Raw genomic sequence first — 25,871 nt, forward strand, 5'->3', positions numbered from 1 at the left:
GAGTGATCGAGTGGACGGGATGCTGTCGGAGTACATACGTACTCCTACCCCAAATCATAAATGGGGGAGCGCAATGCTCTCATCTCCCGGTACACTATGACGGGGAGGTGCTACACGCTGCGTCACACTACCCATGAGCGGATCAACGGAGCACCGGAAGAGTCAAACTGACGTGCTACCATGCTGTGTCCCGCTACCCATGAGCGTCACAACGGAGCACCGAACAGTGATGAAACTGGCAAAGTGCTCGACAATAAAGGAGCAATCATCACTCAGCATGCAATCATGCGAATGGTGCATGTCAATAAACATGGTAATATACTAAACCAATCTCTGGACATATCATAATGTGCACCAAAGCGAATGAATCATATCAAGGTATCTGATCATATAATGTATCAAACATAGGTCCTGACATGGTAAAATATAGTTATATCACTACCCATGAGCATGTGGAATCAGGTACATATCCATACAAGATGTAAACAAACAATCAATCAACAGGTAGCATGTATTGGGCAGTGATTAACCGAAACAAGTAAGAAACACAATTAATGCATCTTGTTAATTTAATTACTAAGCATATCAAAAGACAATAAGTCAAAAGTACCCGCCTCCGAAAATAGAAAGGTCCAATCTGACTCCGAGATACTCATCTCGCGTCAAAGTCCTGTGTTAAATCCCACAGTTTAACTAATTTAATTATAAACAAATAGATAAACTAATTTCTAATCCACTAACCAGTTAGGGTTAGTTTCATTAACCCCAACTACACCGCTATACAACTTCTAAACCTAAATCAATAATTATTGCTAACACAACTAGCAATAATCTAACACAAAGATCAAAACCATAAACCTTACCTCAATTCAACCGCTGCTGGAAGTCACAAAGTTGTTACTCAATTATGATTGTTTACAGCCAGCAAAGATAAATTGCTGCTGGAACAAAACGAACAAACCAAAACAGTAATTAATCCACATTCTTAAACATACAGAATTTCCAACCAAGCTACACCTTACCTCAATCCTCACAGCAGGGAGGTTGCTGCTGGAAATTGCTAGCTGAAAATACCTACTGTCGCAAATTCTTGGCCGGAGCTACACTGATTCTACAACCACAGACATCCACCCGGTGAGCACAACATCCTGTACCAAATCTGAAATCCAAATCCAATAAACCTTACTTACCCGATACCTTCTTGTTTTCTCTCTGCCGACAGCTAGTGGTGAAGCAGGAAGATCCGATGGTGAGGCATAGGTCACGGTGAAGCCACTAGAGCTTGGAGTTTTGCCTTTGGTTGAAGACCAACTCGCTAGAGCGGCGGTGAACCAAGTCTAGGGCATGACTCGATACTGCTCGCTCTCGGCAGTGGCACACAGAGGAAGAACTAGGCTCGGCGGGGTGGACACACTGTTCCAGTCGGCTGTGGGTGACAACGGCGGCGCAAGATCACAGGGGAGGCCGGCAGTACTAGGGCACGACCCAATCGGCAGAGAGGCTCGGTCGTCGGCTGTGGTGGCTCCAGAAGAAGGCGATCGGCGGCGCCGGGTGGCTAGGGCACCGAGGGGTGCGTCGGCGATTAGGGCACAGCCGTCGGGCTGTGGAGTCGTCGGGTGAGGCTCGGCAGGCACGCGCGGGGGAGAGAAGAAGGGAAGAGGCAATGGCTTCGGGTTTCGGGGAGGAAGAGACCGCCGGCCGGCGGTTAGGGCCGGCGGTTAGGGCCGGTGTCGGGTGTGAGAGAAGAAGAGGAGAAGGCTCGGGTAGGGCGAAGAGTTTTCGGTGAGGAGAATAAAGAAAAGGAATTTAAAAAGAAAAAGTAAAAAAATCAACTTTTTCTCACTTAAATGGGGTATCCCGAATAGGCTTTTCCGGGCCCCGTTTTTATCCCCGTCAACTCGTCCGTACGAGCTCCGAAAAATTCCCGAAAAATGTCCAAAAATTCCGAAAATTTCCCTTATTAATATTCGTCATTTTTCCGGTATTTTACACCCACTCTTCTGCTGATAAGGTATGGTCCCACATATCGGGGACTTAGCTTGCCCTTCTTCCCAAAACGCATTACTCCCTTCATGGGAGCTACTCTAAGGAACACTGAATCCCCAACTGAAAACTCCAAAGGTCTGCGCCGTATATCAGCATAGCTTTTCTGGCGGCTCTGAGCTGTCTCTATCCTCTGGCGGATCTGCTGTATAGCTGCTGTGGTATCTGCCACTAGATCTGTCTGAAGTTCTAGCTCTTTCTGTTCACCACTCTCATACCAGCAGATTGGAGATCTACACCTCCGCCCATAGAGAGCCTCATAAGGTGCCATACCAATAGTGGCCTGATAGCTGTTGTTGTATGCAAATTCTGCTAAACTCAGATATTTGCACCAACTTCCCTTGAAATCTAGGGCACATGCTCGGAGCATATCCTCGAGTACCTGATTTACTCGCTCCGTCTGTCCATCTGTCTACGGATGGAAGGCTGTGCTAAACTTTAACTTCGTGCCCAAAGCTGTCTGTACACACTCCCAGAAGTGTGACGTGAACCTGCTGTCTCTGTCCGAAATAATGGTTCGTGGGACTCCATGTAATCTAACGATTTCCTTGAGATACAACTGAGCTAGTTGTTCCATGGAGTATGATATCCTGATAGCTAAGAAGTGGGCTGATTTAGTCAATCTGTCGACTATTACCCAGATGGTATCAAAACCATTCGTTGTTCTGGGTAATCCCACTATAAAATCCATAGAAATGTCTTCCCACTTCCATTCTGGTATCTGTATGGGCTGCAAAACTCCCCCTGGTCTCTGATGTTCTGCCTTAACCCTCTGACAGGTTAGGCAGGTGCTGACATACCGAGCGATGTCTCTCTTCATCCCAGGCCACCAAAAACGTTTCTTCATGTCCTGGTACATTTTGGTGTAGCCAGGATGCATCGCATAGGGAGTCTTGTAAGCCTCGTCTAGGATTTTCCTCCGTAGTTCCTCCTGATCCGGAACACATAGCCTGTCACCAAAATACAACACCCCGCTATCTGATATTCTGAACTCTCCACCTTCTGATTCTGCTAAACCTTGCTTGATTCTCTAAATTTCAGGATCCTGCTCCTGAGCTGTCTGGATGTCACCGAGTAAGGTAGACTCTAATGTCATAGTAGAGAGCTGTCCGACTATGAGCTCGAGACCGAAATCTGAGATCTCCTTCTATAGGGGCGGTGACATGGCTGCTAGAGATAATAGGGTAGCGCTGGACTTCCTGCTGAGGGCGTCTGCTACCCTATTCGCTTTTCCTGGGTGGTAGAGGATATCTATGTCGTAGTCTTTGACCAGTTCTAGCCATCTGCGCTGTCGCATATTCAGATCCTTCTGAGTGAAGAAAGTACTTCAGACTCTGATGATCTGTATACACTCTGCACTGAGCTCCATACAAGTAATGTCTCCAAATCTTGAGAGCTAACACCACTGCTGCAAGCTCAAGGTCATGAGTAGGATAGTTCTTCTCATAATCCTTAAGTTGTCTGGAGGCATAGGCGATCACCTTGCCATCTTGCATCAGCACTGCTCCTAGTCCCAACTTCGAGGCATCACTATATATGTCAAAGCTATCTCCGTTCTCTGGTAGAGTCAGAATAGGTGCACTGGTCAATCTCCTTTTCAGCTCGCTGAAACTGTTCTCACAGTCCTCTGTCCACTGAAATTTTCTGTTCTTTCTGGTAAGAGCTGTTAGTGGGGAGGCTATCCTGGAGAAGTCCTCTACGAATTTCCTGTAGTAACCTGCTAATCCCAGAAAGCTTCTGATCTCACTGGCGTTCTTGGGTCTTTTCCAGTTGCTCACAGCTTCTATCTTACTGGGGTCTACCATGATACCATCCTTTGAGATGATGTGACCCAGGAAGGACACCTGATCTAGCCAAAATTCACATTTGGTGAACTTGGCGTACAGCTGATTCTGCTGAAGGGTCTGCAATACTATTTTCAGGTGCTCTACGTGTTCTTCCTGAGTTCTGGAATAGATAAGGATGTCATCGATGAACACGATAACGAACCTATCTAAATATTCTCTGAATACCCTGTTCATAAGGTCCATGAAAGTAGCTGGAGCATTTGTCACGCCAAAGGGCATGACTACGAACTCGTAATGTCCGTATCTAGTCCTGAATGCTGTCTTGGGTATGTCCCCTTCTTTAACCTTCACCTGATGATAACCTGATCTGAGGTCTATTTTAGAGAACACTGCTGCTCCCTTTAGCTGATCAAACAGGTCATCTATTCTGGGAAGAGGATACCTGTTCTTGATTGTGACTTGGTTCAGTGCCCGGTAGTCTATACACAGGCGCATGCTCCCGTCTTTCTTCTTCACGAACAATATAGGCGCTCCCCATGGTGAGTGACTAGGACGTATGAAGCCCTTGTCAAGCAGCTCCTGTAGTTGCTCATGAAGTTCCTTCAGTTCTGCTGGAGCCATGCGGAAAGGTGCTTTGGAGATAGGATTTGTACCGGGAATGAGCTCTATCTCAAATTCGATCTCCCTGTCTAGTGCTAGGCCTGGTAACTCTTCAGGGAAGACTGCTGGGTAGTCACATACGACTCGGACCTCTACTAGCTGTTGGTCCTTGTCCTGACTGGTGCTGACTACGTGTGCTAAGAACCCCGTACATCCTGAATCCATCAACCTCTGTGCCTTCATAGCTGAGAGAAACTTCTTGGCCTTTCTCCTGGGTTCTCCGACGAATTCGAACTGTGCTTCCGCTTTAGGTTGGAATATGACTTTCTGTTTACGACACTCGATGGAGGCACCGTATTTGATCAAGAAGTCCATCCCGAAGATGACATCGTAGTCGGTCATATTAATCACTATCAGATCGCAAAAGAGCTCTCTGTCTGCTATAGTGACCGGCACTGCTCTGAGCCAGTGCGTAGACGTCATGATTTCTCCTGTGGGTAACGTCGTAAGGAACTGGCTACTGAGTACCTCTGGAGGTACTGCTAACTTCTCAGCAAATGCCCTGGATATGCATGAATGGGTTGCCCCAGTATCGAATAAGACAGTTGTACTTTGTCAGAAAATACTAATCGACCTGAATAACTGCCGAGGCATTTGCCTGCGTCCTCTCCGTGAGTGAGTAGATCCTCGCATTGGTCGTGCCGGAGGGGCTTCTAATCTGCTCGCGATATGTGAACCATCTAAAGCGCTCGCATCCGATGTAATCGAGCCGGCGGCCTCCATACCGAATCGCCGTGGTGAGGAAGACTGGTCTTGTTTGGACACTGCTTGGCCATATGCCCTTCCTGTCCGCATTCAAAGCATCCTCGTGCGCCCTTACGACATACTCCAGGATGGAATTTCCCACAAGTAGACACTTTGGATAACTGGGCTGCTTGCTGGCTGGCCCTCCTTTTGGGTAACTCCCTGGTTTGCGCTTGTTGCTGGAGTTCCCTTTCCAGTTAGAGCCATAGGAGCTGTGGCCCTGCTGTTTCTGAGTGCCTGAGCCTCCTTGACCTTTAGCTTCTGAGAGGACTTGCTTCTGCTTCTTGATGCTATTCTGGTAATGCTCAGTGATTAGAGCACTGCTCACTAATTCTTCTGTGGTTTGTGGCCTATGAACGCCACTAGCCACGTTCATTGCTATTTCCGGCCTCAGCATCTTGAGCATCTACCGGATTCGTTTCCTTTCTGTGCTGACTAATTCAGGGCATAGACGAGCCAACCTGTTGAATTTCATCACGGCTTCCTCAACTGATAGGTTACCCTGACGAAACTCAGTGAACTCATCGTAATGACGGTTGGTGACCCGCATGTGAAAGAACTCCTCAAAGAATTCCTTCTCAAAGTCATCCCATGTCATTTGGTTCACTGGGCGCTTCGCTCTGATTCTCTCCCACCACATACGTGCATCTCCGCCGCATGTAAGGAGGCGACTTCACCTTCTCATGTTCGCCACCGTAAGCTCCATCGTATTTTCGGTGTTTTGAACCATGCCCGAGCATCCCATGGTTCATTCACCGAGAAATTTCTAGCTTGACTCTCCGCCACCGGATCGATAGGCTCTCTCGCCAGGCTGGGCTACTGTGCCGAGGGTCGGACTGGTGGAACCTCTAAGACCACCGGTGTCGTCAGTTAGGCTCCGGACAGTGGGAGTGTTCTCACGACTAGCCTTTAAGGTGGCTATTTTTCGCTGTCGCTCAGCCTAGTCATCAGAATCGAGCCACTAGTGTAGGTCCGGGGAGGCACCGAATCGCCGCCTCATCGGGCTCGTGGTCGGTGCCCTTCTAGCTGAGCGTCCTCGTGCCATTTCTAAAGACATGCAGGATATACATGACTAACACAAGCATAATAGAGAAACTATTGTTATCATGTTAACTACTATCATAAACAAGCATGCTTTAGTTATCTATAACAGAAAAGCAATAAACATACAAAGTGAGAGGTATTCTAACTTGGAAGCTGCAGGTACAATGCTGATGTGTGTGTAGAAAGTATAGAAATAGCTCTGATACCACTCTGTAACGACCCGCCTTCTACTGACTAGGCTGTGAGGCCGATCGCTACATTATGCTGTGCTAAATTACTATTGTGGAAATCTGGATTGATTAAAATTTTACTAAACTGATTACTGTAAAATCTGAACTTAATATTCTAGGTGTACCTAGGAGTTGTACACATCCTAGGGAAGATAATCTATGCCTCTCGGATGTCCTGCTAGCTGTAATCAGGCATTTCAATCGATCCATGAATCGATTGGGTTGTTGGATCGATCCAGTGATCGATCCAGCTTGATACCGGCATGGAGAAAACTCTGGATCGGTCGACTGACCGATCCATAAGCTATATTGCTTCAGATGCGGTCGATCGGTTCATCGACCGATCCAGAGTACACCGACGGCCGTAGCCGATCGATTAGCTCACCGATCGGCTTACCGACCGATCGCGAGCTTCTACTCCTCGTTGCATCCGGATCGGTTGGTCGACCGATCCATAATAGACGCTAACTCTGATTCATGATCGATTGGTCACCGACCGATCCAAAGGGCACAACCAATCGATCGATCAGATCGATCCGGGTTTCGATTTCAATCGAACCCACGATTTCAAGCACTATTTCGTGCCCAACTCATACACATCAAGTCAATAACAGCTAGAAACATTTTTAACATGTATTAGCTAACATTTTAAACGTGATATCACGCATGATTCACTAATTCATGGCATGCAAATGTACTATGTGTAGAATAATAAGGTTCTAACAGTTAACTAATTTTGCTGAAAGTTCTAATGCATAAATAAAGCTTGTTAGATCCCTAAGATCTTTTATTCCAAGTTCCTGCCCACACACATCCTCGTAGCATTGTCCTCCAGCCTCCCCTAGTCCATCTTTCTTTTACCTTTATCTGCAGTATAAGGAAAAGAAAGTATCTATAAGCTTTTGCTTAGTAAGAAACCATCTACCTCACTAAAACATGCATTCGATGCAATATGCTTTTAAAACATGCTGTTTGAAAGTGCACTGATTAGACTGAAACATGGCATGTTATCATACATAGAAATCAAAGCTAGTCATGACATACTATCATCTAAACATGTGTAATAAAAGCTGAACATGAATACCAAAGCATGGCATACAAAGCAAACCATAACTATCATGTGTAACAACAAGGAAAACTGAGCTGAACATGAATTAAACTAGTCTGGAACTGAATTCAAACTCAACTAACATAACTGATCTTTGTGAGTTTTGAAAAACTATAATATAATAGATTAAAATACATAATCATACTGCTAGTGAGCCCGGCAACTGTACATGCTATGCGCGCATCCTTAACTAGACCCGGGGTTGCAAATCCCGAATTTAGTAAGGTTTACTAGGTTATCTAAACCTAGGGACCGACTATGGGAGCCCAACCCAATGGATATCTAACCCTGTACAGTGCCCCTACTGGAAGTAAAATACTGGATCATAGCTAATTAATTTACCTTGCTTTTACTAGGTTATCTGAACCTAGAGGCGACTATGGGTGCCCACCCATTGGACCGTAGTCCCATATATGCTGTGGCAAGGCTAACTAAACTATTTAAATGCTTCTATTGCATTTACTGAGCTATTAAAATGCCTAAGTTGCATTTTTCTGTGCTAAATAATTTAATCGAACACTTAGTATGCACTAATTCGCATCCTTGTGCCGAAAGTCTACATATTACTAAACTAAAACATGGAATTCACACGAAAGCTACTTATACTGCAGGTGAAGGGTTTCTTACCTCCTGTTTGGATTTTCTTACGATTCTAATCGCTGGATTTCCGGAGGAGACGATCCTTTCGACGATCTTCTCGCGTCTATGCGTTCCTCTCGCGGAGGGGAGCGTCCTCATGTCGAAGTCGTCGCCGGAAAGTGTCCTTGGGCCGAACCTCAGCCTTCCTTGTGGTTGGCGCCGAGAGAGGGAGAGGAGAAGTGGGCGGCGGAATTAGGTTGGGGTGGAGAAAGCTACGATCCAAGAAAAATAACTCTTCACCTAATTATTTCCTATTTATATTAAGTGATAATTCCGACCCAACTCCAACTTAAATAAAATTGTTTCCCTTTCCTTTCAGCACGGCCCTGTTGGGTTCACTTGGTTACCATGGTTTACCATAAGTCGTAGGACCCAATAGGTCTTGGGTTCAATTCCCGCTTAAGCTATTTTCGTTTTCTATTTATTTTTGCTACTTCCGCTACTCTAAAAATTCCATAAAAATATTCTAAAATTCCAGAAAAATCATAGAATATTTCTAAAATAGTTTTGAGAATTTTCGGGCGTTACAATCAACGGTAAAAACTTGCCCAAAATCTGATCCGAAGGTACTGATCTTGATCTAGAGTCTGGATCTACCCTCCCTTAGGTCGAATCGATCAGATCATCACTGGATGGCCCAGATCTGCCGATCTTCAATGAACGGCCCAGATTAATCCGGCTGGATCAATGGCTGGATGAACTCAGATCTGGATCAAAATTTTTGGATCTTCATCAATGGCTTAGATCTGCTCCCCATTAGGTTGGATCGGCCAGATCTTCAACGGATGGTCCAGATCTGTCCTATTCTTGATGAACGGCCCATAATGCTCCAAAGCTTGATTTTCTTGTTTGAAATCCGATTCGAGCCCAATTTCGGTCCAAATAGATCCAAATTCAAGATCCTTTGATGCCTACAAAATAATAATCAAATATTAGCATCAAATAATATAAAAATAAAGTAATTTGCAATTAAGTCCAAAAATACACATAATGCACAAAATGTGATGTAACCATGATTTTTGTTGGTTGCTACTCGGAAAGCCTATAGGTTCCACTGTACAAAAATTTTGTACAAAGATCTGAACCTTTTCCTAGCTACCATGTGTTCTTTTAAATTAAATTTTGGATCTCCTGCGGAACTTAACACGTTTGATCCAAAACTTAATCTATTTGTTCTTTTAGGTTTTGACTTGGATCTCCTGCGGAACTTAACACGTTCGACCCAAGTCTCCTTAAGTTATTAATTCCATTAAATATTAATTTCCATAAAAGGTTCCCAGTACTGACGTGGCGAGGCACATGGCCTTCTTGGATATGGGAGCAACCACCACCGACTAGACAAAACCTTTAATAGAAAGCTAATATTTAATTTCCTAAAATAACTTTAGGTTAACCAAAGAGAATAATCAAATCACAAGGAAAAGAAAGAAACAAAAGAACACAACTTCGAAAAACATATTCAAATACTAGAACGTAAGCCTCTTGTATTTGGTATTATTTCCATAAATAACTAGCATGATGCGGAAAGAAATTACTAGTTATACCTTGTAGAAAACCTCTTGATCTTCTACCGTATTCCTCTTCTAACCTCGGACGTTGTGTGGGCAACGATCTACCAAGATGAGAAACCACCAACCACCTTCTTCTCCTCCAAGCAAGGTTCGGCCACAAAGGAAGAACTTTACCAAAGAAGAAAATCAAAATACTAACCAAGCTCCAAGAGATGCTAGCTTTCTCTCCTTCTTCTTCTTCTTCTCCAAGTAGTATCCGGCCACCACAAGAACTCCAAGAAAGATGAAGTATTCGGCCACCACAAGAGGAAGAGAGGGAGAGGGTAATGGCCGGCCACAACACCAAGGAAAAAGGGAGAGAAAACAATAGAGGTTGTGTCTCATGAAGGCACCCCTACCCCTTCTTTTATATTCCTTGGCCTAGGCAAATTAGGAAATTTATTTACAATAAAATTTCCTTAATTTCCTTGACATGATTTATTTGAGAAAAATAAAATAAAATTTCCCAAATAAACTCTAATGGCCGGCCACATCAAGAGGAAGCAAATTGGACAAGTTTCAATCAACAATTAAAACTTTCCTTATTTGTTTCCGGAAATTTTAAAAAATAAAATTTCTCTTTAAAAATCTCTTCATGGTTAATAAAAGGAAATATCTATAATTTTAATTTTATTAACATGTGAATAATTTTAAAGAGAAAATAAAAACTCTCCAATCTACAAATAAGGAAAGAGATCTAATCTCTTTCTTTAATCTTTGTAAATCTTTTACAAGAGAGATATTTTAATTTTAATTCTCTTTAAAATATATCTTCCACATAATAAAAATTAAAATTAAAATTCTTTTTAATTTATTTTTGGTCGGCCCCTAGCTTGGGTTCAAGCTAGGGCCGGCCACCCATAACCAAGGCTTGGCCGCCCTAGCTTGTTCCCAAGCTAGCTTGGCTGACCGTATATGAAGGTGGGTATAGGTGGGTATAGAACTCTATAAATAAGAGGCTACGATAGGGACCGAGAGGAGGAATTGGTTTTGGTCTCCCGATAAAATTAAGCATCCCGTGTTCGCCCCGAACACACAACTTAATTTTATCAATGATAATTCATTCCACTAGAGAATTATCATTGAACTACCGCACCAATCCCAAATTACATTTTTGGGCTCCTTCTTATTTTGAGTGTGTTAGTCTCCCTGTGTTTAAGATATCGAATGTCCACTAATTAAGTGAGTTACTGACAACTCATTTAATTAATATCTAAGTCCAAGAGTAGTACCACTCAACCTTATTATCATGTCGGACTAAGTCCACCTGCAGGGTTTAACATGACAATCTTTATGAGCTCCTCTTGAGGACATTATCAACCTAGTATCACTAGGACACATGGTCCTTCTATAATCAACAACACACACTATGAGTGATACCATTTCCCAATTTATCGGGTTTATTGATTCATCGAACTAAATCTCACCCATTGATAAATTAAAGAAATAAATATCAAACATATGTGCTTGTTATTATATTAGGATTAAGAGCACACACTTCCATAATAACTGAGGTCTTTGTTCCTTTATAAAGTCAGTATAAAAGGAACGACCTCAAATGGTCCTACTCAATACACTCTGAGTGTACTAGTGTAATTATATAGTCAAGATAAACTAATACCTAATTACACTACGACCTTCTAATGGTTTGTTCCTTTCCATTCTGGTCGTGAGCTACTGTTTATAATTTATAAGGTACTGATAACATCATCTTCTGTATGTGACACCACATACTATGTTATCTACAATATAAATTAAATGAACAACTACAAACAAATGTAGATCATTAGACCAAATGTGATTCTTTATTCATAATGAATGTTTACAAAGCTTAGGCTTTCAGTATACACTCCAACAATTTTAACCTATGAAATCAACATCAAACCATGCATATATGAATCAAAATAATACAGTAAAATCATGGTTATCAGTAGCATTTGGAGAATAACATCGACCTGGGGTTCCCCATCGATTTCAGCTCCAAGGATTTGTATCTCGTTCAAGCAAGCCATCATTTTGAGGATATAATCCCTTACGGGTGTTCCCTCTCACATGGTGGGTGTCATTAAGTTTCTCTAGCCTCTTGCCTAGTTGCCCAATTCTGGTGTCTGAAGAGTTCCTTGAGATTGTACATCATGTTATAGGCAGTAGGCATGGACTAATGCTGATGTTGCAGCACATTTGATATAGAATCCAAAACGTAACACTGCGCTATTACATCTGCCTTGACCCATTTCTTATGATACTCAATCTCCTCTTCACTAGAATCACTATTAGGCTCATTAGGGCAGACCTCTAACAGTACAAACTTATAACCTTCAGTAGTTAGGATAATGTCCAGGTTTCTTTTCCAATCTATGTAATTTGGACCAGTAAGTTTGTTCTCTTTTAGAATAATAGCAAGTGGGTTGAAAGTCATCCTAAGAATCACAAAATAAGTTTTGGTCAAAACTTAAGAATTTAGAATGATATTGATTCCTCAAATAATATCATTTAAATTCACCAACACCTCAAACCACCATGAATTTTGTATGCCACGATAGTGTAGACGTATACAATTTCAAACATTTGTAAGAGGTGGCATTACCCATTAATTTTATTCTTGTCAACCTAACTTTATGAAAAATAAAATTAATAGTTGGTATTCCTTCGGTCACACAAATAATAGCAGTGACTCCGATGGGGAGGATACTATTAAATACGCCTAAGTGCATACCATTACTTGATATTTAGTCCATTAAATAGGATTGCACCCCTTCAAATGGAGAAGATCGCACGTTCCTAAATAATTTCCTATAATCATCCATAAAGGAAGTTTGATCTAGTGATCCGCAAACAAACTCATCTGATGTGGAGGAAGGCACTCAGAGCCAACGCGCAAGTTTGTTTGCATCACTTACAAACCAGTAATGGAGACCGTGGAATTTATTTATAAATCCCTCTCTCACTTAGTTATTTGAGATGAGGATTTTAACATGCACACACACACATCACAGCAAATAAAAGCAATAAATATGGGAAAAAAAATCCGACAATTAAGGCCTCTTGCATCACTGTCCTCCGTGTGCTGCCAGCCCTAGCAGTCGTCAAAACTAGCCGCCAGCCCTAGGGCTCATGACGTCGCGTCCATCAAGCTTCCTTTTCTGCTGCGCCTCTAGTCCTCAAATAGCACCATGCCTTGCAAGGATACGATCCGCGACAAAAATTAAATTATACATATTTCGATCTGATATTCCACAAAGGAATGTATATAAAGTCTAGATCGAACAAAATGTAAAATCCTAAAACTAATACAGCTCCTACTGCATTTAATAAATACAATCATGCACACACATAAAATGCCCTCGTCATGTCCGAGGGTCCAATCACACACAATCACAATAGGCCATATTAGTTGGAGCCTACAACCACAGAGTTAATCTATTTGCACATCCTACTATTATCCTGCCTAAAATATGTATAACATGTGCATAATTAAACTAAAAACCAAACACACAGAGGTATAACCTAGCTTTAATACCAATTCTTGGTTGCTACTCGGAATACCATCCTAGTTCCCCTGTACAAAAATTTATACAAGCATAGAACTATCCTAGATACCCATGTGCTCTACTGAAGTTAAATTTAGATTGCAAACGATGCTTAACATTATTAGTCAAAATTGTCCTTCAGAAGTTAAACTTAGATTAGAAACGATACTTAACATTTTTACTCCAAGTTTAACCGATGTGATCTTCCTAAATTAAACCATATTACAGAAGTTATTAAATATCTATTTCAAAGATCAACTTCCAGGTTAAACATGGCTAGGCACTAGGCCTTCTTGGGTATGGGATCATCCACCACTTCCTAGACATATCCTCTCAAAGAAATTAGATATTTAACTTCTTACAGTAAACTAGGTTTAACTACAAATACCTCAATAGAAACACATTATCGAAACATGAAATCGAAAAATAAAATCGATAACAAAAATGATAACTTAAAACTGATAACCTCTTGTGTTTGATTGTTCAAGATCTATACAAAAGATGAACTTGTTATGATGCGGAAACTAATAACTAGTTATACCTTTTGTAGCTTATAGACCTCTTGATCTTCTGCTGTATTCCTCTCCTTCTCTTGGACGTCGTGTGGGCGACGATCTACCAAGATGAAATCCACCCAAGCTTCTTCCTTTGCTTCCAAGTTTTGGCCACCAACTAACCTCCAAGGGATGCTAGACAAGAGAGACTCTTCTCTCCTTCAAGCAACTGACCATCAAGAGAAAGCAATACTTGATACCGCCGACCTCCAAGAGAAAAAACAAAAGGAGAAGAGAAAAGGATAAGGGTCGGCCACCAAAGGATTGGAAAAGAGGAATAGAAGATGTGTTATCTCATGAGGCACCCCTCCATCTCTTTTATAATCATTGGACTTGGCAAAAAAGGAAAGTTTTAAACATAATTAAAACTTCCTTATATTCCTTGCCATTGACTAAATGTAAAGTTTTAAAACAAAAGATTAAAACTTCCTTTAATGCTTGTTATGGCCGACCCTATACTTGTGCTCCAAACAAGTAAAGTTTTAAACATAAAATTAAAACTTTCTTATTTATTTTCGGTAAGAAATTTTAATAAAAAAATTATCTTTTAAATCCCTTGTTAGTTATAAAAGGGAAATTTTATAAATTAAAATCTCTCTTTTAAAACATTTGGATGGTTACAAAAAGGAAAGTTTTATCAAAAATCAAAATCTTCCTTTTAACTAAAAATAAGGAAAGATATCAAACCTCTCTCTTAATCCTTTGTAGAAAGCTATAAAAGGAAAGATTTTAAAATTTAAAAACTTTCTTTTAAAACATGGCTTCCACCAAAGGAAAGATTTTAAAAATACCCTTTTATTTTAATGTGGTCTGCCACCTAGCTTGGGCTCCAAGCTTGGCTGGCCATAAACTTGGCTCCACTCTTTGGCTTGGCCGGCCCTAGTTTGGGCTCCAAGCTTGGCTTGGCCGACCACAACAAGATGGGTAAGAATCTTGGCTTTAAGTGGATATAAGGCTTTATAAAAAAGAGGCTACAATAAGTACCGAGAGGAGGAATTGATTTTGATCTCCTGTTAAGCTTGAGCTTCCCGTGTTCACCCCGAACACCGAACTCAAGTTCATCAATAATAACTCATACCACTAAAGAGTTATTATTGCATTACCGCACCAATCCCATATTACAATATGAGCTCATTCTTATCATGAGTGCGTTAATCTCCCTGTGTTTAAGATATCCAATGCCCACTAATTAAATAAGTTACTAACAACTCACTTAATTAATATTTAGCTTCAAGAGTAGTACCACTCAACCTTATTGTCATGTCAGACTAAGTCCACCTACAGGGTTTACATGATAATCCTTATGAGCTCCTCAAGGGGACATAATCAACCTAGATTACTAGGATATAGTTTCATTCTATAATCAACAACACACCATATTAATAATATCATTTCCCAACTTATCGGGCCTATTGATTTAACGAACTAAATCTCACCCTTTGATAAATTAAAGAAATAAATATTAAGTATACGTGCTTGTTATTATATCATGATTAAGAGTATGCACTTCCTTAATAACAGAGGTTTTGCTCTTTTATGTAGTCAGTATAAAAAGAAACTACATCAAATGGTCCTGCTCAATTCACTCAAAGTGTACAAGTATAATTTTATAGTCAAGATAAACTAATACCAAATTACACTACAACCATTTCAATGGTTTGTCCCATTCCATTTTGGTTGTGAGCTACTATTTATAATTTATAAGGAACTGATAACATGATCTTCTGTGTGTCTCCTCACACCATGTTATCTATAATATAAATTAAATGGACAACTACACTAAGCATAAATGTAGACATTTGACAAATGTGATTCTTATAAATGTTTATACAAAAAGCTAGACTTTTAGTATACACTCTAACAATCTCCCACTTATACTAAACGACTATGCTGCCTGATGTGCATAGATTGTATACTCTTGTTTAGCATGTTTTGACGCACATTCACATACTTTGAGCATGCTTTATCTATGTATTTTTCGTACTTCCATCTTTCCTTCTAGCATATTTACTCTTTTTGTTCGGAGATCTGCTTTTGTGCATTTTCTGTATACAAGGGTCAAATTTGGTGAAGGATTCATGTTCGAGGCTAAATCTACAAGCGAAGCTAGAGAGGAAGGCGCTATACCTAAACCTCACGCGACCCTACCATGGGGGGATTGCCCAAGCCGTGTGGAGATCCTTGGCCGTGTGGTTGCAGTAGAAAAGGAAGTGGCCTCGGCCGTGTGAACCACACATGGCCGTGCCTAGATTTTAAGCCAAAAGAAGCCTCGACCGTGTACACCACACGGTCGTGCAAGGTTTCCAGAGACCAAGAAGGCCCTGGCCGTGTACACCACACGACCATGCAAGGTTTCCAAAGACCAAGAAGGCCCTGGCCGTGTGCACCACACGGTCGTGCAAGGTTTCCAGAGGCAGAGGCAGTGCAGGCCGTGTAGATCTATACGGCCATGCAAAGGGAGTTCTGGAAGAAGCATGCCACGGCTGTGTATCACACACGACCATGTAAGGTAGGCAGAGAAGGAAGTGGCCCTGGCTGTGTGAACCTCACACAACCATTCCTCAGGGTCGTGTGGCACCCAAACCTCTCCTCTATATAAGGCCTCCTTCATGAATTCAAGGGGGATCTTCTCCCTTTTGGGGGGAAAGGAGTTTTGGGGCATTCCTCCACCTTCTTAGAGGGATTTCCGGCGATCTAAGGGCAGATCTTCATCGTTTCGACTACGAGGAACGAGGATTGGATCCAAAGACGGTTCTTCATCGTAGATAAGCTTTTCTTCCCTTTCTTTCTTGGATTTGGGATCGAGATGCTCGTATTCTTCTTATCTTTCGATTTCTTTCCTTATTCTACGGATTAGATCTCTTGTTCTAGGATGGAGGGAGTATTCGTAATAAAGATTTGATGTAAAACTCTTGTGGATTTGCCAATTTTCTATTTCAATGATTTTGTCCTGTTTTGTATCTCTTTGATCTTGTGTGAAATGTTGTGATTTGGACCTAATGCCCATTCTTGATTGAATGTTTGAATACCTTGTGGATCTTGTAGAGATTATTTCCCATTCGATTTTCTGAGGGACGTTCGTGATAGGAACAAGCCTGTGTAAGGACGTTTGAGAGATGATCTTGAGGGTGAAATAGGGTTATTCAAGGGGGTAGGATAGATTGTATATGTTCATATCTTATACCATGATGCGGTTGAGGAGAGATGAATTCTTATGTTGATTATCTGAGGGACGCACATGACAGACAAGACCTTGTAAGGACAACATAGACTCATTCCTAATTGATCACATTTAGGTATAGATTTCAGTCCTAGGTCGATTGCCTATTGCAAGAGGGAAGCGGTATCCTCCTACAAACGATGGACAATTGAGGAAAAAGATTTGGTAGATCATTTATATTGAATAATCTCACAAAGAAACCGAAACTCCTAGAACATACCTTTATCATAGCCCTTATTCTTGTTTCTTATTCTTTCATTTCTTTGTTTACCTTTCATAGTTACACTTAGCTTTTAAAAACCAATTGATTTGTTGTTTAGCTAATTCTCGTTATGAAATCTTTAGTGCTTATACCAGTCCTTGTGGATACGATATCTTTTATTATTACTTACGACATTTCCGTACACTTGCGGAACGTCAACAAGTTTTTGGCACCGTTGCTGAGGACTGCGCTATAACATTAGGGATTATCAATTGAGTTAGACTAAACATAACTTTTCTTTTCTTTTCATTTGCATAGTTGAATCTAATTTTTAGAATTCTGTTTTCATAACTTTTTCTTGTATTATTTTCTACTTCTTGTTTGTTGCAATTCTAATTCTGCACTTTTAATTTTCTAACATTCTAATCTATTTTTTCTCTGTTTTTCTTATCTTTGATTCAGTTTCATTTTTCTTTCTTTTTCTTTTGAACAACTATCATTTTGCAATCTTGTTCTTATGTATGCGAAGATCTAACTTTGCAGGAGAACTTCTTCCTCTAGACCCTGAGATAGACAGAACATTTCATAGAAGAAAAATTATGCAAAGACATTTAGAAGAACAAGAACATTCTATCATGGCTAATAGACCACTAAAGGATTATGCAACACCTTACGCTAGAGGGTTTAGATCTAGCATTTCAAGGCCTTCAGTCGAAGCAAATAATTTTGAGATCAAACCTGTAATTATTTCTATGGTGCAGCAAAATCAGTTTGGTGGAGGACCGCATGAAGACCCGAATCAACACTTGGAGGTCTTCTATGAGATATGCGACACAATGAAGATGAATGGTGTTCCTTCCGAAGCAGTGCACTTACTATTGTTTGGGTTTTCTTTAAGAGATAGAGCTAAGCAATGGTTGAATTCTTTAGCTCCAAATAGCATCACCACATGGGAACAATGTTAGCAGTAATTTCTTGATAAATTTTATCCTCCTAGTAAAATAGCTCATATGAGGAATCTCATTGCAAGCTTCAAACAAGCTGACTTAGAATCTCTATTTGAAGCTTGGGATAGATATAATAGTATGCTCAGATAATGCCCACACCATGGTTTGGAGAAATGGCTTGTGTTACACACATTCTATAATGGTATCAATTATCACACTAAGGTGTCCCTTGATTCAGCTGTTGGAGGGGCACTTATGAACAAGAACTTGGATGAAGCTGAAAAAATAATTGAAAGTGTAGCACAAAATCACCATCAATGGGTAATGAAAGAAGTGGTGGCTATTCTTGTGGGAACCCAACAACAAAAGCATCAGGGAAATTTGATGTTGATGCGGTTACTTTATTGGTTGCAAAATTGGATGCTCTTACAAAGAGATTTGAAAATATGGGAGCTATTCCAAGTATAGTCAATGCCATTATTTTTTCTTGTGAAGTATGTGGAAGTTCTGAACATTCGAATGACTTATGTCCTTTGGGAGCTGTTTCTGCACAAATCAATCAATTAGAGTAATGTGATGCCATCATGGGTCTTAATCAAAGGTAGAACAACCCATACTCGAATACATACAACCTTGGATGGAAAAGTCATCCTAATTTTTCCTATAAAAATAATCAAGATCAAGGACCATCTATGGGGCAAGACCTAATTTTCAGTCTGGGTAGCAGAATTTTCAGCAACAATCTTCTCAAGGCTTTCCTATGTCTAAAATCAAAAAGATGTTTGAAGAAATTATCTCTAATCAGAATGAAATAAAGCAGGACATTTTGAAGCTTACTCAGAGAATGGATAATTTTGATAGACATCAAAAGATTCAGGATAGCCAGATTGCCCAATTAGCTTCCTCATCTTCTAGAGCACCAGGACAACTACCCAGTAAACCTGATGTTAATCCTATAGAGCATTGTAATAGAGTTGAACTTAGGAGCGGACGGACCTTGGGAGATCCCCAAGTGACTGCTCCAAAAGGGATGTAAACTAAAAAAGAGCTCTCTCCTTCAATGCCAAATCAGATTCAAGATGATGAGGAGAGTACCACTAAGGTTGAAGAGACTCTTCCACTTAACCAACAAAGTAGAGTTGTCCCTTTTCCTCAAAGAATTGTAATGCTCAAGAAGGATGAAGAGTTTGGCAAATTCTTGGAGAAAGTTAAGGAAATATGTGTTGAAGTGCCACTTATTGATGCAATTCTACAAATGCCCAAGTTTGCCAAATTTTTGAAGGACATCATGTCTAACAAAAGAAGGAGAGGAGATATAGAGACCATAGCACTTACAGAGGAATGCAGTGCTCTTTTTGAGAAGAATACTTCCCCAATGCTGAAGGATCCAGGGAGCTTCTATATTCCTTGCAATATAGGAACTGAATTTATCAAGAAATCTTTTTGTGATTTGGGGGCAAGTGTTAGCCTCATTCCTTATTCTATTTGTAATAAATTAGGTATCAAAAATTTTAAACTTACTACTATGACACTACAACTTGATGATCATTCCTGCAGGTACCCTATGAGTATCGTAGAAGATGTGCCAGTAGAAGTAGGTGGGAGTATAATTCCCACTGACTTTGTTGTGCTAGACATCGAGGAGGATCCAAAAATCCCTATCGTATTGGGAAGGTCATTCCTTGCTACAGCGGGAGCTATTATAGATGTTAAAAATTATAAACTTTCTTTGGTAATTGGTAAGAAACGGTTGGAATATGATTTATCTAATGCCTCTAACCATGTTTCTTCTCTTTTGAATGCTTGTAGCAGGGCAAGCATTTACAAACTTGAGGAATGAAACTTCCATCCTCATGGGAGGCCACCAAATAAAGAGAATAATGTGGTGGAAGATGTTGGGAGAAGGCCTCCCAACAAAAATAAAAAATATGTCTGCCCTCTCAGGGTAAGGAAAAGAGAAGAGTGATCAAGATTGGTCGAGCTAAAGACCTTAAACAAGCGCTTCTTGGGAGGCAACCCAAGTGTTCTTTTAGTTAAATGCATTTCATGTTTTTTTTTTTATTTTTCATTAGTAGTGCTTTTACTTTGTTTTTGCTTTTGTTTTCAGGTCAAAATTTCGCTTCCATGAGCTGGCCATGATTGCTTCATGGGCATGGAAGTATTGGAGAAGCAAGAAAGGAGAAAAGTCATCGGGTGGAGCAAAACAGAGCATGGTCGTGTGCTGTACATGGCCAGGCATATGTTGTAGAGAAGGGAGATGCTCTGGCCGTGTCTATATGACGAGGCCATGTAGAGTCCCCAGAGAAGAAAAGGTGCATGGCCGTGTCTCACACACGGGCGTGTGAAGACTTCAGAGGAGGAAAGCTTCTTGGCCGTGTCTCACACACGGCCGTGTGAAGAAACCAATAGAGAAGCATGCACTGGCCGTGTCATCAGACATGGTCGTGCGCTAATTCCAGAGGAAGAAATGGGTGAAGCCGTGTCCCAGACACAGCCGTGCAAGGATAGCCGAGGAGAAGAAGGTTACGGTCGTGCCAATTGGCACGACCGTGTGAGTCAACCTGAGAGGGAGAAAGGAGGGACCGTGTAGATCTACACGACCCATGTGGAGAAAATTGTTCAGGCTATGTCTCCTATACACGACCATATTTAAGCCGTGTCCACCACACACCCCCTCATCTCAACACCCTCTTCTCTCCAAAACTCCTTTCTTCCTCAACCTTTTCTCCAAATCTTCTCAGATCTAGGTCTAAAACTCTTTCTTTTCCACAAACTTCATCTAGATCTAGATTTTTCTTTTCTCCTAGACTCAAGATCTCCACTTTCATATCCCTAAGATCTTATTCTTCAAGATCTAGCTTCTCTAATCACAAACAGTACCCTTCCCTACTCAAACTTGACAATATGTCCAACTTTCTGAAGAGACTTCGCAAGGGGGGTGGTGGATCTAGTGGAGACAAAGGGAAGGAGCCAACCAAAGATAAAGGGTAACAACCAGTGAAAGGCAAAGGAAAGAGGACCTCACGCGATGAAAGTAATGACAACGAATTCAATATCGTGTTTAGAAATAATGATTAAATAACTAGATTTGCAATTCTTGTCAATAGAAAGATCGTGTGTACTAGGTATATGGACCCAACCATTTTAGATATGATTGGAATTAGAGATGATATAGATTGGATGATTGGGTTCTTAGATTGGAGTGATATTTTGTACGCACATTTACCTACTTATCCTCGCCTTGCTTTGGAGTTTCTAAGTTCACTAGATGTCCATTTTGCCAATGAGAATGATTATATTGGCAAGATAACTTTTAGATTATTGAGTCAAGAATTTCAATGGACATTTAGTGACTTTAACACTTGTTTTGGATTGTCTTCCGGTAGCTCTTGGAGGTTTGATTCTAGGTTTAATTGGAATAATTTTTGGAGTTTGATCACCAGATTAGATCAACCCTATGAGCCCTCTAGAGCCAAGGCTTCTCACATGCAAAACCCTGTTTTTAGATATCTACGTCGAGTCATGAGCAAAACTATTTTTGGTAGAGGGGAAAGTGATGGAGTCGTTAAGAAAGTAAAACTTTATTCTCTATGGGCTATGTTACATAAGGTTGATTTTGATTCCGATTTTCATTTTTTGCAAATCTTAGTGAGAGCTGCGAGGGCATCTTCAGGATCAATAGTTCTTGGTGGTTTGATTACTCAAATAGCCCCTAACTTGGAACTTGATTTAGATGGGTTGGAAGTTATTCATGGCAATGATATGATCGACATGGATGCATGTCTTGCTATGAAAATGATTGTTCGGGATGAGAATGGTTTTGCATTTCCTAGGAGGAATGGTTTTCCTTTACCTCTTCCTTGTCGTGATCAAACTTCAGTTCGTAACCCAGCTAATTGGGTAATCACTGATTTAGACCCAGAGAATGTTCCTTCCATATCCGGAGATACAGAGTCACACATTGAGCCCTCGACATCTGGATACCCGCAGCCCTCCGGTCATCCGGATCCTGCTAGGCATTCTTTTTCCTATGGTACGGGTTCCTCCAGATTTGACTTTTCAGATTTTCGTGCATCTCTAGACTCACTTCATGAGAAGCAAAATGCCCAAAAAGCAATGTTGGAAGGTTGCTTCTCTTTATCAAATGACCAGTTTAGAGAAGTACAAAATCACTTTCAGTTCACGAGGAATTTTCAAGGTCAAGTGGCTGAATTTGTCCAGGATTATGATACTGATCAGGCTAGAATGAGAGATTTTATGCAGAGCATGAGTGTCACTAGCTAACAAGTTGATGCTTTGTTTGAGTATCATATAATCCTGAGTGAAACTCCAGGTTTTCCTAGTTTTCCCATTGGCCAACCTCGTAGGCCTAGGCCTCCTTTCCCTCGTCCACCTCCACCTCCTCCACCATATTGATTTCATCGGGACGATGAAAAGTTTAAGTCTGGGGGGTGTTAATAACCTGAAAATTTTTTGATTTCTTTATGCATTAGTTTTCAGTTTTTGCTTGTTTTCTACATGTTTAGTTTTTCTTTTGCATTTGTTCTTGCTTTGATTGCTAGATTTTTGATAGTCACATGACTATCTTTTGAAATTTTTATAGCATACATCTTGAGAACATCAAAACTTCACTTATATGCTTTCTTGTCTTCAAGATTAAATGTTAGCACGCTCATTATCTAGATTCATGATGTTTCAAATGATGCTAGTAGTATGCTTAATGTACCTCTTTTCTCTATCTTAAGTAGCATGAAATAAGCTAAGTATCTTATGGAGATGAGTTTTAGTTTTGGCTTGACCTTAAAGATCTTACCTTTACTTCACTATACTTGAGCTTGAATGATTGATATCATTGAAATAGTCATGATTCATCTTGTTTGTTTAGTACTTGGTTTCCATGGTGATTTCTCAAACTTCATTTTGGTTACTGGATGAGGCTCAAATCATGTAAGCTCATTTGAAAAAATCAAAATATCCCAACATTTGTGCTAAAAGTACATTTGTAAATAAGTTTTACACAATGTAAATACTTATGAAAAAAAGTGAAAAAAAAGTTGAATAAGGGATATAAAAAATAGTTGTCGTGAGTAGAATCTAGCAAGTCACCCCTTTAAGACCGAGTTAGGTTACTGGGGAAATGACTGCTTAGCTTCTCTTGAGATTGAGCACGCCTTTGAGACCTTGGGTTGATTGAGAAATATGAACCAAGTACGTGGCAAGTAAGTGTCTATCACTGGTTACTTGTCTATCATCGGAAACATTAGGAATTCAAATTTGATGACGACTTGACTAGGATATAGATTGAAACTTGAAGAGTTTTGAGTTACCTTGCACTTTGCACAAGAGACTTATGCTTAAGCCATACTTAACTTGTTTCCATAATCATGCTTGTTAATGAAACTTTTTGATAGAGTTAGGAGAATGCATTAGGGATATGAGAGCATTGTAAAACATATGAATTTAGATTACAGCATTTTGCTTGAGGACAAGCAAAGGTTTAAGTCTGGGGGTGTGATGTGCGTAGATTGTATACTCTTGTTTAGCATGTTTTGACGCACATTCACATATTTTGAGCATGCTTTATCTATGCATTTTCGTACTTCCAGCTTCCTTTTAGCATATTTACTCTTTTTGTTTGGAGATATGCTTTTGTGCATTTTTTGTATACAGGGGTCAAATTTTGTGAAGGATTCATGTTCGAGGCCAAATCTGTAAGCGAAGCTAGAGAGGAAGGCGCTGTACTTGAACCTCACACGACCTTGCCATGGGGGGATTGCCCAAGTCGTGTGGAGATCCTTGGTCGTGTGGTTGCAGTAGAAAAGGAAGTGGCCTCGGCCGTGTGAACCACTCACGGTCGTGCCAAGATTTGAAGCCAAAAGAAGCCTCAGCTGTGTACACCACACGGCCGTGCAAGGTTTCCAGAGACCAAGAAGGCCCTGGTCGTGTACACCACACGACCATGCAAGGTTTCCATATCACCAAGAAGGCCCTGGCCGTGTGCACCACACGACCGTGCAAGGTTTCCAGAGGCAGAGGCAGTGCAGACTGTGTAGATCTACACGACCATGCAAAGGGAGTTATGGAAGAAGCATGTCACGACCGTGTATCACACACGACCGTGTAAGGTAGGCAGAGAAGGAAGTGGCCCTGGCCATGTGAACCTCACACGGTCGTGCCTCAGGGTCATGTGGTGCCCAAACCTCTCCTCTATATAAGGCCTCCTTCATGAATTCAAGGGGGATCTTCTCCCTTTTGGGGGGAAAGGAGTTTTGGGGCATTCCTCCACCTTCTTAGAGGGACTTCCGGCGATCTAAGGGCAGATCTTCATTGTTTCGAGTCCGAGGAACGAGGATTGGATCCGAAGACGGTTCTTCATCGTAGATAAGCTTTTCTTTCCTTTCTTTCTTGGATTTGGGAACAAGATGCTCGTATTCTTCTTATCTTTGGATTTCTTTCCTTGTTCTATGGATTAGATCTCTTGTTCTAGGATGGAGGGAGTATTTGTAATGAAGATTTGATGTAAAACTCCTGTGGATTTATCAATTTCCTATTTCAATGATTTTGTCATGTTTTGTATCTCTTTGATCTTGTATGGAATGTTGTGATTTGGACCTAATGCCCATTCTTGATTGAATGTTTGAATACCTTGTGGATCTTGTAGAGATTATTTCCCATTCAATTTTTTGAGGGACGTTCGTGACAGGAACAAGCCCGTGTAAGGATGTTTGAGAGATGACCTTGAGGGTGAAATAGAGTTATTTAAGGGGGTAGGATAGATTGTATGTGTTCATATCTTATACCTTGATGCGGTTGAGGAGAGATAAATTCTTATGTTGATTATCTGAGGGACGCACGTGACAGGCAAGCCCGTGTAAGGACAACATAGACTCATTCTTAATTGATCGCATTTAGGTATAGATTTCAGTCCTAGCCCGGTTGTCTATTGCAATAGGGAACCAGTATCCTCCTACAAACGATGGACAATTGAGGAATAAGATTTGGTAGATCATTTACATTGAATAATCTTACAAAGAAATCAAAACTCCTAGAACATACCTTTATCATAGCCCTTATTCTTGTTTCTTATTCTTTCATTTCTTTGTTTACCTTTCATAGTTACACTTAGCTTTTGAAAACCAATTGATTTGTTGTTTAGCTAATTTGCGTTGAGAAATCTTTAGTGCTTATACCAGTCCCTGTGGATACGATATCTTTTATTATTACTTACGATATTTCCGTACACTTGCGAAACGTCAACACTGCCATAAACACTGCCATACATCTGATTCTCATCCCCTCAACATGCCGATTAAAAGCTTTCACCAGAAGGGCCTTAGTGAAAGGATCTGCTAGGTTATCTGTTGATGCAATCTTGCCGACAACAACTTCACTTCGCTTTATGATGTCTCGTATCAAGTGGTACTTGCGCTCAATGTGTTTACTCACCTTATGGGCTCGTGGTTCCTTTGAGTTTGCTATTACACCGCTATTATCACAATAAATTGTGATGATTTTGGACAAACAAGGAATCACATCTAAGTCCACCAAAAAGTTCCTGAGCCATACAGCTTCTTTGGCTGCCTTAGAGGCTACCACATACTCAGCTTCCATGA

General features: G+C 40.8%; 1 long non-coding RNA gene across 1 annotated transcript; it reads right to left on the reverse strand.

The window, feature by feature from the left end:
* Positions 1-907: 907 nt before the first annotated feature.
* On the reverse strand, positions 908-1,500 carry LOC122035221. The gene is made up of 3 exons (XR_006126931.1): positions 1,191-1,500; positions 1,023-1,111; positions 908-938 (listed from the first exon to the last, which is right to left on the reverse strand). It is a non-coding gene; the product is annotated as an uncharacterized LOC122035221 (long non-coding RNA).
* Between the last annotated feature and the right edge of the window lie 24,371 nt (positions 1,501-25,871).

This window comes from Zingiber officinale, chromosome 11B (genome assembly GCF_018446385.1).
Source record: "Zingiber officinale cultivar Zhangliang chromosome 11B, Zo_v1.1, whole genome shotgun sequence".
In the NCBI taxonomy this organism is placed as follows: domain Eukaryota; kingdom Viridiplantae; phylum Streptophyta; class Magnoliopsida; order Zingiberales; family Zingiberaceae; genus Zingiber; species Zingiber officinale.